The 15,672-nt window shown below is 35.6% G+C and overlaps 1 long non-coding RNA gene across 1 annotated transcript in view; it reads right to left on the reverse strand.

The window, feature by feature from the left end:
- Positions 1–538: 538 nt before the first annotated feature.
- LOC144320492 (uncharacterized) overlaps positions 539–15,672 on the reverse strand; it is a 404,605-nt gene continuing 389,471 nt past the window's right edge. The window contains exon 7 of the long non-coding RNA XR_013386064.1: positions 539–1,596. This is a non-coding gene — a long non-coding RNA (uncharacterized LOC144320492). The remainder of the gene's footprint in view (positions 1,597–15,672) is intronic.

The raw sequence follows: 15,672 nt of genomic DNA on the forward strand, positions 1-15,672 counted from the left end.
AAGTACATATCTACTCATTTGACTGTGGCAGATGTTTTCTAGAATGACTGAGATAGTCTATTAAAGAATGAAAATATCTTTTAGTAAAAAAAAATCTTTTTGACATAGATAACTTTTTCAAACTCCTTCAAAAAAGAGGGCATACCACCCTTATTCAATCCTTAATTTATCATATATTTAATGAGAATTTATTATGTATATGGTGGTATGTGCTGAGCTTACAGATAGGCTTGCAGGACTAAAGAATTTGAGCATGAGCAGATTTATGCTATAGAAAGGTTTTTCTGAGATCACCCAGAAGTACAGATTAAGATTCCCAAGGATACGACTCCTGCAAATAACTATAAGACTAGAACTCAGGAAGGAGAGCTGGGATAGACAACAATTTTTTTTTAATAATAAATTTATTTTTTATTGGTGTTCAATTTGCCAATCAGACAACGATTTTGGAATCATCTTTGTATATAGCATTTATAGTCAAGGGTTTGAATGAAATTGTATGTTATATAACATGAAAGCAAATTATAAATGGTACATACAGAAGATAAAATATAGTAGGAATAACTCTGCAAGAAGACTCAGGAAAAAAAGATAAAATTGCCATCTTTTAATTAACTTTTACTTCTACCTTAAGTCTGTCCAATCACTTATCATCAATTCAATTTGCTGTCGACTCTTGCATGTAACTTTGAAAGCATCTTTCAATCTCATTCAAACGTTTTACTATACTAATTAGATGGGTACTCCTTGAAGAAGTTTACAGTAACCATCAGTTAAATATTAAAAATTAAGAGTGTAAATGTGTGTATAAAGAAACCCCATTAACCTTAATTCCTTGTTTTACATTCATAAATATCTGATGTGGAGTAATGGAACAGGATGCTATTAAGTAGTGACATTAATAAGACATAGAGATTTTTTTTTAAGAATTTCACCTCATTAAGTCAGATCCAAGGATAATCTTCCTTTTAATTAATTCAAAGTCAACTGATTTGGGATCTTAACTAAATCTAAAAAAATCCTTTCATGTTTACCATATTCTGTTGGCTAGAAGCAAATCACCAGGTCTGTCTATATTCAAGAAGAGGGAATTACACAAAGTTATGACTCACTGGGAGTCTTTGTAGGGTATATACCCTTGTTCAATGAGTACTTCTTGAGTGTCCATTCTGTTCCAGGTGATCAAGACAGAACAAAGTTTGATCTCACATAGCATGTGTTTAATTGTGGAAGACAGATAAAAGAATATACAGATATATAAATACACATATATAATTTCTCGGTGTAATAAGTGTTATGAAGGAAGCATAGTAAGACAAGGATATATAGAGAAAGAGAGGTTGGCTATTTTAAGTCAGATAGTAAGACAAAACTCCATCAGTTTCCTGAGGGGATATATGCACAAGACATAATCCAACAGAGCAAGGCAAATAGACAAACGTTAGATGACCATTTGAAAGTTGGGCCTCAGATTCCAATTAAAGGCATTCTGACTAAGTTCAGACCTAGGAGAAGACTCACTTTTTTCAATCTAAAGCATGAAGAAGTTGTATGCTGTTCCTTTCAGTACTACCTCTAGTTGGTAGTAGCTTCTTGCTGCAAAACAAGAAAAGACTCATTGAAAGCATGCCTTCTACTCCAAAAACAAAGGACTGAGAGATAAAACTTGCCCTAGTTTCTAAATTCTGCTTGACTACGCTGACCTCCCAAATCTATTTTGGAGTAAGGATTACCCAAAAATAGGGATTACCCACGTCTCTTTGGGAGTAGGGAAAGAAAAGAGATTTAATCATCAATGTGCTGACCTTTAAACCGGAAAAGGAATTCCATTCTCAGGAAATAAGATCTAATGAGAGTATCTCATTATACTTCTCTTCCTCAGAGAGCATAATGAGAACAAAGAAGAGGTCTCCCTAAAGGGAGGGGGACTGAGGGACCTCAGTCTCCCTAAAGTAAAAAAACAAAATGACAATTGAAAAAAATTCAACCACCAACTACAAATATTAAAATTATAATAATAGTAGTCATTGTTAATATTTTAATATTCAGCAATACTGTCATGAACTATAAGTTCCAGAGTTGAAATAACATTGGTCTTTATTAGAATAGTTAATACCAATCAAAATAGTTAAGGTCCACTATCCATAAAGCTACTTAAGCATGTGTTGTAAAATGTTGCCTTGATTCAAATGACTGATAAATATTTTGTGGACCTTACAGAATAATTCATAAAGTTACGGAACTTGACATTTGTAATCTCAGCCTGGTTCAATCCACTTTATTGAAATGAAAGAATATTAGTAAAAGGACATTACTGAGGAATAAAAGACCTCAGGATAGATATTTAAAAATTTTTTCACTCTCATCTAAAATAAATTGAACATTAAAAATATTTCATAAAGTTTATGAGCAGAATTATACAACCTAGTAATGAAATGCAAATATCTCTGTTCATTAAGGCTCAACTGTTTCATCAATTTTGCATACATAGTTCAGTGAGGACTGATAATTATATTGCAATGTGAAAAAATGTTTATTAAGTATCAGGATGAGGCAGCTAGGTGTATCCAATTATACCCATATAATACGATTTCACAAAGTGATTTGATTTTTATTTATTACTTCATGGTCTTAATTTTAGTGGATTTGATGGAGTTTGGCATATTTTCAAAGTGAATTACAAGTGATGAAAACATTTAAATAAATATCCAGAGTCCTTAAAATTAGAAGTCTGATTTTAATTTTATATATATGTGTAACATAACCCTCTTCAAGATTACATAAAGGAATACCACTGAGCTTTTAAGTTTATGTGTGTATACTATATATGTTCATTTGGTTAAATACTTTGTAAATTTAAACCACTTAGAGCTTTGATCTTAATATTAGGAAGTTTGTTTCATAAATTAGTTATGCCAGATTCCTTTTTCAACTTGATTATACCAATTCCACAAAGTAGAGTGTACTAAAAGGAAAAATTGCAATATCAAGATGGATCTTCAAAGAAGTGAGATTTCTCTTGTAACACAATAATACAATAATGATACTGCTTATAGGAATTTGTAACATGATGCGCTGATTAACCACATTCATAGTCATAGTTGCATGGACATAAGGTGATTATTCAGTAAAATTCTTTTGGGAATATCCTGAAGTTGCACCTTATTCTTTAACAATCATCTCCAATCAATTTTTACTAACTTATTCCTAAAATTAAAGTGATTTTCCTCCTTCCTTTGACCCCCAAATTAACTCCTTCATACTTATGCAAACAAAACTGGGCAGATGGTTTCTTGCCCCCTCCCATGGATAGATCTGATCTTCTCCTGAGTAAATCCTGATTTGAATTTATCTTGTTTTTCTTCATAATTATGCCATTTGTTTTTTAGAGGTAAACATACTTCTTATCCACTATATTTTTGTCCCATATGTTTTCCATCTCTTATTAACATCCTTAATCTCTTACACTGGTTGATTTCCCCTTTTTCTCAAATTTATACAATATTTCTCATTAAAAACAACAAGAAATAAAACCTGCACTCTGTTCTATTATCTCTTTCAATACATGTTACTTTTTTCTTTTCCTTTATGGTCATTGTCCTTGAGTGCTTTAATAAATTATTGCATTTCCTTATCCCTTCCTTTCTGTTTAAAATCTGGAGTCTAATTTTTGACCGTACCCTCCACTGAAGTTACCATTTGGAGACAATCTCTTACCTCCTATTTCAACTTAAGCCCATTTTTTACCCTCATTTTAACCTTGCTCCCTTCTTTGGTCCTACTGACCAGTTGCTCCCCTTCTACCCTCTCTTGGTTTCTGTGATATTTCATTCTTCTGGTTCTTCTCCTACATTTATGATCATGATTTCTTTGTCCTTTCACTGCTTTTACTCCCTTTTTCAACCTCCTTAATGATTTATTGAAGTACAGTATAAACAGAAGACAAAAAGTACAATTGTACATCTTTATAAAAAATTTTTACAAAGTATACACTCCAATATAACTAGCATCCAAGTCAAAAAACAGAATATCTACACCACCCCAGAGGCCAATCACTACTCTATCCCAAGCGATCCTAATAGTCCTTAACTTTATTCTTCTCCTTCAACAAGTAACTTTTGTGAATTAATTTATGACCTCTGTATTGATGAATCTCATATTGTTATTTCAAGGACTGATGCACTGTTTGAAATCTTTGGTTCCTTCCTCTCCTGACCCCTTTTATTCAAGCAGATATTAGAATATAATAATTTTTTCCAACATCTCAAATTGTTTCCTTCTTTTATTTCCATGTCACCATTGTGGTTTAGACCAGAAGTCAATAAACTATAGCCTACAAGCCAAATACAGTCCTTTGCCTTGTAAATCAAGTTTAATTGGAACACAGCCATGCTTATTAGTTTACATACTGTGCCCAGTAGTTGCCACAGAAATCATGGTCTCAAAAGTCTAAAATATTTACTGCCATACTCTTTACAGAAAAAGTTTACCAATCCCTGATCTATGTCTTCACAATTTAACACTAAATGGCTGCAGCAACTTCCTACCTGGCCTTATTAATTCTAGTTCTTGTCTCCTGCCACCTTTGGATAACTGCCTTGTTAAGCCTACTGAAACATACTTCATTTCATCATGAATTTCCTTGCTCGAGATAGGATCAAACTCCTTTCTCTGGTGACCAAACTCTCTATTAAAACAAAAAGTAAGAAGTATAGGCTTTAAAGAAGGATGCAGTGGTGTACAGTTCACAAGCCATATTTTACTACCTTCTTCCTTGATGCCGTTACTTCTTCCTTTTTCCTATGCCTTAACCCCCTTCACACATGTTTCACTCACTGCTATATCTTTCTGTAACCAGATGTTCCTCTCTTCATTCCCTATGAGCATCCCCCCTCCCTTTCATATACCCATGTCTTCAAAGCTGACACATTATTCACAGTTGCCTCAAGTTCTACCTCCCCCTCAGGCAACTCCAAAGACTGTCATCTTCCCCATCACTAGCATCTCATAACACTTATAGATTATAAATGGACCTACCTCTTGATTATCTATTTTCTTATATTATTTTCTCATTGACTTGAAGCTCCCCAAAAGCAGCTGACATTACTTCTGCTTTCTAGAATCCACTAGGCATATATTTAAAACTTAATAAATACTGGTGTTTTTGATTTCTAGGCTTCATGAGGAAATTATCAGCAATCAGAATTCTTGTTCAGAAAATGATGCTATAGTCTCAGTTACCAGGGCAGACTCAGGAAACTACATTTTTTATTAAAGCCTTTGCTTGGAATAGAATCTAGAAATTTGGGTGACTGAGCACAACTTGAGAAGAAAAATATTCTACAGAAAGTTGCAGCTCTAAAAGCCTTCACTTTCACACCTCAAATCACCTACAATTTGTCATTCTAGGTACAGTAACTTAGAAATGGCATATTTCACATTCAGTAAGTTTTCATCATTGGTAGAATGTTCATTTTCTTGATACTTACTCAATTTGTCTCAAAAATTACATCCAGAGTTTTTTCATCACATTTTTTCTGGTTTTCAAATCTAAAAAATATACTTTATTGCAAACAACATGCATTTCAAATTAGAAGAACATGAATTCAAATGGAATATAAAATCCCAGGATCCTGGGATCTGAACCCCTTGTTGGGCTCTCTGCTTATCCCTTTGCCCTTCCATCTTGCTCACTCTCTTTCCCACTTTCTCTCTCTCAAATAAATAAATATTTTTTTTTAAATCTCAAAGTATTACACGCCTGGAAATATTTATCAAAAAAAAAAAAAAAAACAGGTAAGAGTGGAGAGCCTGAAACTGCTAAAAATACTCAAGGATGAAAACTGCCATATGCACTGTCTTCCATGAAAAGGCCACTGTGAACAACTTTACAAGTGTCTTCATCTTGAATGCAAGAAAAAAAAATCTCACTTGCAATGAGTCCAAATGCGTAGTTTGAAGTTCTCAGAACTCTGAATTGCATGGTTACCTAGAGAGAAAGCAAATCCCCTATGCCAACCTAAGAATAAGCCAAGTCAAGGCAGAAAGAATAGCAGACCACAGGATTCATCAGACTGTGTTATTTGCCTACAACTGTACTACCCAAGAAAATATTCTGAAAGGTTCATTGTAACCTAAAGATATTGGCTGTAGTTCCAGTATAACATTCTAACTATAAGTGCAAGAAGTAGTAGTAGTAGTAGCAGCAGCAGCAGTGGCAGTAACTAAAGATCTAAGATAGTAGGCACAGAACACCCAGCATCTACTCGACAAGCCTATATAGTCTATACTTCTTGCCATGATGGTAACACACACATACAAAAAAAATGCCCTTAAGAAATCCTAAATTATAAATAAAATTTATTTTCCAGTCTCTTTTCTTCTTTCCTGCCATCTCATGTTTTCTTTTGGAGTTTTCTGGAATAGAAAACTATAAACCATAAAGAACAAACTCACAAATCTTTAGGGTATAGTGATTAGAATGAAGCAAAAGTTTATGGAGATTTAAATGGCCTCTGGGAAGGCCCAGTTTGCTGTGATTTTTTTTTGTTGTTGTTGATGGCAAAGTCTGCAATTTATTTTTTGCTCCATGATTACTTCAGGATGCTCTGCTTAATCTCTTTCTTATACTCTCAAGACTCAAAAGTGACCCTTTTTCAAGGGCTTTTGGGGCCTCTGTTCACTGACTGCAGGGAGGAAACATGACACAAAGGTGATGCCCCAGAGCAAATGCAAATTTTACCTGGGTTCTGCTCCGACAGACTTCTTGTCACTTAACGGCACTATGAATTTTAATATGGTTCTTATTGCAACTCTGGCTTACTTTTAATCTTCAATCTTTGGAATGTATTGATCATATTCATCAGGTCATAGAGGTGCCCTTGATCTAGGCATTGAAGCTTTTTAGAGAAGCATATTTAGTTTCTGTTTCAATTCTTAGTTATTTCATACTTCTCTCTGAAAAATATTCCTGATTTTCATTTTCAGCTTTTTTTTTGGTTTCATCTTGATTTTCCTAGATAGAAATTAACTTCAAAAAATATTAACACCTATTACAACTGACCAACTTAAATATTTATGTATCCAATATGTTCTATTCAGAAGCTTTCATTCAAATCACACACATTAAGTAACTACTGCAAACATAGGCACTGAGCTCAGAACTGGGAACATCAAGATAAATAAAACCAAATATAGTATTTGTCTTTATAGAGTTCAAGGCTTAGTGGGTAGATTTAGGCACTAAGCAAATAAACATAAAACAAATGTGAAATTTCAATTACATCAAGTGTTATGCAAAAGAGTCATTTCATGCTATGAGGGTCCAAAATAATATTTTTTTAAAGATCAGATCATTCTTCCCTAAGGAAGTAATGTTGAAACTTAGACCTGAAGGATGATTAAGAGTTAAAGTAGGCAAAGAGTAGGGGAGTGTACTAGGTGTAACAAACGGGGGGGTAATGAAGACTCTCTAGTAGAAGGTACCTTGTAAGCACAGGAATTGAAAGAAAGTACATGTAATTGACACAGAGAGAACAAGAGAGATTTTGGTATAAGAAAATGATAGATTGGGCAGCCCGGGTGGCTCAGTGATTTAGTGCCACCTTCAGCCCTGGGCCTGATCCTGGAGACCCTGGATCGAGTCCCATGTCAGGCTCCCTGCATAGAGCCTGCTTCTCCCTCTGCCTGTGTCTCTGCCTCTCTCTCTCTCTCTCTCTCTGTAAAAAATCTCTCTTTCTCTGTCTCTCATGAATAAATAAAATCTTTATAAAAAAAGAAAATGATAGAAATTGATATGTTTGAAGTTAATTTCTATCTATCAGTTCTGCCCTCAAGCTATTTCTAATTGTGATCATTTCTCTCTGTCCTCACTCCTACCGCCCTACCTGAAAGTAGGATCTGTTATTTGCTCTTAGTATTTCACTGTTGCCCACTAAAATTAATTCTCTGTGTTCTAGCCAGTGATCTTTTCCAAATACAAATTACATTTATGTCACTTCTCTACTCACTTCTAATCTCACAAATTACATTTATGTCACTTCTCTACTCACTTCTAATCTCAGGCCCTACTCACTTCTCTAATCTCATCTCCCACTACTCTCCCGGGTGTCTTCAATGCTTCTTGATACTCTGGCCTTTTTGTTCCTCCAGAGAACATTTATACAAGCTGTTATCCCTGCAGGGAAGTTTCTTATAACCTCAGCTGGTAACCATATATGGTTTCCATAAAGAGAAACTTGGTGAAGAAAAAAGCACCCCCAATTAGATTGGGTCTTTCTCCATTTATATATTTTAATGGCATCCTGTACTTTTCCTTTTTTATTTATATGGTAGATTTTATTATTGGCCCCAATTTTTCATTCTTCCTTATGTCCAAACTTTTTGCCATGCAGCACTTTAGCTCCTGCTACAGAAGTTGTGTGTGGTTCTCTACTCCTTGCCTTTGGACTTAGTGATGTAACTTGCTTTGGCCAAGGAGGTATTAATAGACATCAAGTAAGCTGGGTCTTGGAAACTTCTTTTGTAGTTAGATGGCCCCCACTATAGAAAGAACACATTCTGGTTAGCCCACTGGTCTGAGAAGAATGAAACATGTAGAGCAGATCCAACCTTAAGGTGCTTCCACTAAGCCCAGCAGAGATGAGCAGAGCCATGCAACCATACCAAAGTAGTTTTCATCGTGAATATGTCAGAGATTTTTGTAATTATCTGTTACACAGAAGTAACTGATGTAACTTGTAACAGGAATGAACTGTTTTAAAATGGGAAATATAAGATATGTCACCCTATTTGTCTAAGCCAATAAAGTACAATGAATTGTACAGGTAACCACTGAGTGATTTTTACAGATGATGATTTTAACTACCTGGGAGAAGTTAGTGATAACCAGAAAAACAGGTCACTGTCACTAACTACCTGATCATGAACAAGTTACTTAACTCCACAGGTACTATATTTTCCTATCTTTAATTGAGGGGAATGGACAAAGCAGGAGTAATAAATAGGTTTATCTTGAGAACTGACTCCAATTGATTGTTGTGACTTTCTGGAATGCATTGATCCTAAGGCCAAATTTAGGCTCAGTCAACTGAGTGTCACGATCAATTAGAAGTGTCTTCCTTGGTCAGGGGAGGAAGGTTTAGTAGCACCAGAGCCCACATATTTGACATCTCCGGATTAGAGGATCTCTAATGTTCTTTTTATATTTGACACACCCCATAACCAGAGAAGTCAAAAAATTGACAGGAACAATAGAAATGAGTTCTAACTACAATCTTGGATGAGAATTATCTATTTTCTTTGGTTTTCCCCCAAGTTTCTTGCCAAAGTGTTAGGTACACAGAATAGTTTAATAAAGAACTGTGATAGTTTTTTACTTGTGGTAGCTCCATAGCACAGGGGTTCAGTCAATGGGCTTATCAACCAGAAGCCTTTTGGAGCAGTTGACAAAAACCTCAAACTAACTTAGGGAGGGAAAAAAGAGGTAAAAATTACTGACTTACATGAATGAATTATTCCCAACTCAGCTTCCCATTCTTCATGGGGAATGGGATTCTACATAGTAGAATGTAGTAGTAGTACTACAGGGGATTCTACATAGTAACCCTGGAAGTTCTAGGCTCCCTTAACAGTTTCAGGGAAAAAAAAAAAAAAAAAAAGGATAGTGTCTCACTATTTAATTCACCCTTCTTAAGTCATATAGTTACTCCTGAACCAACCAGTAATTCTAGGGAAAATGTTCTATTGCTTTAATCATGTCAAGAAATAGTGTGCTTCCTTGGGGATTGTAGTTAATTTTTATTTTATTTTCTATATTTTTCCTATATATTCTGAATTTTCTACAATAATATGTGATATTTTTTTTATTAAAAAATAATGAAGACAGGGTACCTCAGTGGCTCAGCCAGTTAAGTGGCTGCCTTCAGCTCAGGTCATGGTCTCAGGGTTCATGGATCTAGCCCTGCATGGGGCTCCCTGCTCAGCGGGGATCCTGCTTCTCCCTCCCCCTCTGCCCCTCTCCCTTGTTCGTGCTCTCTCTCTCAAATAAATAAAAATATTTATAAAAATAATTTTAAAAAAGAAAAATGAAGACATTATTTATAAAAAGAGAAGAAAAAAGGAGAAGCAAAAGGTCTGATTCACTTCACTTTTGGATGATATATGATGTTACTATCTTTGAACGTATTTCACTCAGTTCTAGAGAAATAGATCTTCGATCTACTCAATTTTTCACACATTATGCTACAAATCAAAAGACTTCTTTTGATCCAGGCCATTTTTAATTCTGCTAAAAATAATTTTTGCATGAAAGCCACTAGACAGGCAGGCATGAGACAACTTGCTTTAAAATATGCTTGTTGTGGTAACAAAAGATCCTGGACATAGTGGTATACTTCTTTGTTCTGCAGAGAAGACTCCCTTATTTTTTCTGTTTTACATGCAGCTATTATTTGCAGGATTAAAAGATGCTTCTAAGTATAGACCTTCCACATAAACTTTGAGACAAACAAAAGGATAAAGTTAATTATAAATTCAGGAAAAATCTTGTGTGCCCAAAGCAAATCTATGGCTTAATGAGTAACCTTAACAGTACTAATTTTGACTAAGTATTGTTTATCAATGCCATGTACTGTATGAGATTCCTTTCAAGATTGAAAGAGCATTGTTCAGTTCTTAAAAGGAATTCTTAAGAAGATCTTTCACTATATAAGAACCATGGACTAAGACTCCAGTTAATGGGCAATAGATTTGGCATAGTATAATTAACAATGTAAATTACATTTATTTTTAGTCCACAATGCACTAAATAAGCAGATTTCCATCCTGCTTATCCTGGATGACTAGAATATCTCTTCCTTGCCTGCTTTCTTTTGGCCAAATTCTAACCTAAACCCTGAGCCCCATGCTACTCTGCTTTCAGCCCCAGTTCAATTTCTTCAGATCCTGCTCCTGAAAGATCAAATAAATTATGTTAGGTTAAAATTAAAAATTAAAAAATGTTCAAATATTACTTTTTTTTCTTCTGAGGAAGAAAATGTTTTTATTTCTCTAAGTCAGCAACCTAACCAAAAGAAATGGGTAAAACTTTTGTCACCTTAGCAGGCTAGCTAAGCAAAATTGTACACATATACACACACACGTAAACACACACGCATGTGTGTAATATGTATATATTTTACATATTTTTATAAAACTTGGATTTTAGGATGTTCAAATTAAATATACAAACAATAGCTTAAGACATATATATATTAAAGGTTTGTTTTATTTTTTATTTTTTAAATTGAATTTCAATTAGTTAATTTTTTTACTTTTTAAAAATATTTTATTTATTTATGCATGAGAGACGCAGAGAGAGAAGCAGAGACATAGGCAGAGGGAGAAACAGGCTCCTTGCAGGGAGCCCGATGTGGGACAAGATGTCAGCACCCCAGGATCACGACCTGAGCTGAAGGCAGATGTTCAACCACTGAGCCACCCACGCATCCCTAATGATTTATTTTAATTTAGAGAGAGAGAGAGAGTTTGGGGGGGGAGCACATGAGCGCAAGTACGGGAGGAGCAGAGAGAGAGAGAGAGAATCTCAAGCAGACTCTGTGCTGAGTGTAGAGCCCTACAGGGAGTTCAATCTCACTACCCTGAGATCAGGACCTGAGCTGAAATCAAGTCAGAAGTTTAACCAAGTGAGCCACCCAGGTGCCCTCACATATACACATTATTAAAAACTACTTCCTCTGTGCAAATTCGACTCAAATATCTGCACAAATATATATTTTTACAATATTTTACTATATATATTGTTGCTATATATATATATATATATATATATATATATATATATATACTAGAGGAGAACAATAAAAATTGAATCAAGGGAATAAATTAATTTGAAATATAGAGGTTTTATGTTTCACAGACAGCCAAAAATTCAAAATGGAACATTATAACTCACTTCTAGTATCATTTCTCTTTTTATTTTTATTTTTTATTTATTTTTTAATTTTTATTTATTTATGATAGTCACACAGAGAGAGAGAGAGAGAGGCAGAGACACAGGCAGAGGGAGAAGCAGGCTCCATGCACCGGGAGCCCGACGTGGGATTCGATCCCGGGTCTCCAGGATCGCGCCCTGGGCCAAAGGTGGGCGCCAAACCGCTGCGCCACCCAGGGATTCCTCATTTCTCTTTTTAACACTAAAAAACTTTCCATGGAACACAGAAGTGTTAGTAAATGGGACCTATCATATAGAGATTCTATCTAGCCATTTGTCCAATGTTCCTTCTTATCTATCTATATCTGCAACTGAAGAGTGTTAAATTTTGATTAAAACTATAGGAGTCACTCCATTCTGTCTCACTGAAATAATGATACTATTGTGAAAACCTAGGACTGCTGCATTTCTATAGTTCATGTACAGTTCAAATACTTCATTTAAGATGACATATAATTTGAAAGTAACACACTTTCTATAAAGCAGGATTGCTTTAGTAAATTAGAGCAAACACCCAAATAGTATATTATGTAACCATTTAAAATGACATTTAAAATGCTACGTAGAAATAACAAAAATGTTTTTATAATGTTATGTATAAAAAGGCTGAATGAGAAAGCATGTGTATCACAACTATAAATAAAATGATTAAAGACAAGGCTCAGAAAGCAATGTGCCAATGATGAAAAGCTGTGTTTGCATAAAGGGATTAGAAGTGGCTTATTTTAATATCTTCTTCAATTTGGTAATAATGCTCTCAAGTAAAAAGAATAAACTTAATGTCTTCATATTTAGCTGTGACCATTTCCATCATTAACAGATATTCACGGATGTTGTTTCCAAACAAATTGTAGAAGGTCATAATATCAATCGCCTTTCATGTCTTAAGCACCTAATTGTGGAACATAAATCCCCCTATTAAAGCATCCTATGCTTAAGATTCATCTGATTCCCCCATTTCTTCCTAGCCAGCAAGTGCTATCAGCTGATGAATTTCACTCAGTTTCCTTCAGGTAAGAGCAAATATTTTTATTATTCAAATTGTGTTCTGAACATCATGCTATTAATTATGCACAGGGCATGGTTCCTTTGCAATCTTTCATGACATTATCAATAGAAAACAAGCACACACACACATGTCCACCAAGAATTTCAAGTGCATTCAGCTTAAAAAACATCAGTATCATTGGAAACATGTATATGTTGACTTTATTTTGATTCTATAACTAGAAAGGAAAGTAAAAGGGCAACTGGAGAATGTCAACAACACACTTACATAAAAATGTTTCATTGGCTATCAGACTAAGGAAAACTCATCTTTCCCAGAGTTCTTAAAATTGAAGGTCACAATGCAGAAGTGGGTGAGTTTGACTTTTTTACTAGCTTAGCCCCACAGAGGGATTTCTGCATACCAAAATTAAAATTAAATCATAAATTTTAAATCCCACAGCACCACATTCTCCTTCTACCATACTACCTAAATTTCTGATACATCTCAAAATGGCAATCCCAGTCCAATATACATAGAACCATCTCTTTGTTATAGCACCTCCTCTCTTGACAGAGACCTCCTCTCTTGGTCTTTAATGTTTCTCTTAGCTTCATTCATCTTTCTGTTGTTGATTAGCAAACTGTCCCTGTACACGAATGGTGTACAGCAAGAAGAGACTGTAGGGAGATAAGCCTACTCCATACTGGTAGGTGACAGGTTTAAAAAGCAAGGGAACTTACTTACTAGGATTGTCTTGCATGTTGCAGAAGATTAGATCTCTGTACCTACCTGCCAAAAGCCTAAAATTTATATAGAGGCCTTACAGTGTTCAAACACATATACTATTCAGATGATCTTAATAAGACATCAGTATCTCAAAGCTGTGTTCTTGGGACAGCTGCTAACATGGGAAAGGTAAGCAGAGTACACATTCCAAGAACAGGGAAGGGAGTGAAGGTCTGCTTGCCATGATCAAGCTTGAAGATCAGCAGGTGGTCATGTCCTCTCAATGACATCCTCCAGCACCTCTCCAGATACCATTATGGTCAATTTGTGACAACTTATACCTAACTTTAATAATCAGGGTTCTAGAGGATTTCTGTCTCAGTTCACCTTTAGCTGGACACTAAAAATTTAAATTTAGAACCAGAAATAAGCAGGTTTGGTTTACTGTGCCATTATAATAAGAGTCATGATTTCTTGAGTACTTGGAAGCCAGGCATTATGAAAATACTTTTAATTGCATTTAATTTAAACACAGGCCCATCTGACAGATAAAAACATTGAGGAATATTCAAATTTTGATCTGACTCCAGTACATTAACACTGTAGTCCACTATTATCTAGTTTCTATACTGAATATATCGATACCTAAACTCAGTCCCCATTCCTAACTAAACTACCCTGTCCATGATCTCCACACCAAGGTCATAAAGTCCTGCACTCATATTTATCATAAAGCTTTAAAAAAAAACCCTAAAGTTGGCTGTATTATTAATTTCTGCACAACAAATTACTCTGAATCTTAGCATTTTAAAACAAACATTATCTCAGAGTCTCTGGAGGTCATGAATCTAGGCATGGTTTACTTGGGTGCCCCTGGCTCAAAGTCTCTCATGAGATTGTAGTCAGGCTGTCAGCCAGGCCTACAGTTCTATGTGGAGGCTTGACCAGGGGTAGAGGAAGTGGGAGATTCTGCTACCAAGTTCATTCACATTTGTTGGCAAGTCTAGGTCCCCTGCCACAAAGACCTCTGCACAGGACCTTCTGATGATAGGACAGCTCGCTTCTTCCAGAAGGGGGATCTGAGAGAGAGGCCCCACGTCAGAAGCCACAGCTTTGTTATAATCTTGGAAGTGACATCTCATTACTTCTATTGTATTCCCTTTCCTAGAACCAAGTCACAAATCCAGCAAAGGGGAGTACATATAGGTGTGAATACCTGGAAGCAAGATCACTAAGGGCCATGGCAGAGACTGCCTTCTGCACCACCACCCCCAGCACTCTCTCCCACCTGTGTCTCACATCCCTGTTGTCTCTTCATCTTCAAGTCATAACTGCCATTCTCTCACAGGGTATAAAGATGTGTTTATTGTTCTCTTAGCCATTATTCCTGGGCTCAAGTTCCTGACTCCTTTCTGAAAATAGTACCTGAAATCTCTACTACATAATTCTTGAAGTCTTTTTAATGGTTCTTAATATCAGTTTAAGCTGCTCACACTGGCACTGAAACTAGATTTGAAATGAAGGAAATCTTGGCCTTACCTTCACCTGCTTCCCAATTTATCCCCTAACAGTCCCCTAATGTAAACCTGTAGGGTTAGTCTTTGGTTTGTTTGTTTTTTCCTACATACATATAGGAATTTTTCTGAATATACTCATCTGAGTTTCATATAATTTATTACTAGCCTTAATGCCCACCCACACCTCATCTCCCACCATACCTCAATCCTTCATTCTTGCCTTTCCCAAGATAGACCTTTTCCAGACCTTTCCCACTCTCTCCTCCAGAGATCTTTCGCTGTGTCAGACCTTTCTGCACTGGCACATCACCATCTCTTTCACCAGTGCTCTGAGGAACTTCCATAACTTGGAACCCTAGAAACCCCTCAGTCCTATTCAGATTGGTGCCCCATAGCTCTTACCAAGTTGCTAAGGCTGGTTCTGCCTTTTGGGTGAAACTTAATTC

The sequence above is a fragment of the Canis aureus genome, chromosome 9, assembly GCF_053574225.1.
Source record: "Canis aureus isolate CA01 chromosome 9, VMU_Caureus_v.1.0, whole genome shotgun sequence".
Classification (NCBI taxonomy): domain Eukaryota; kingdom Metazoa; phylum Chordata; class Mammalia; order Carnivora; family Canidae; genus Canis; species Canis aureus.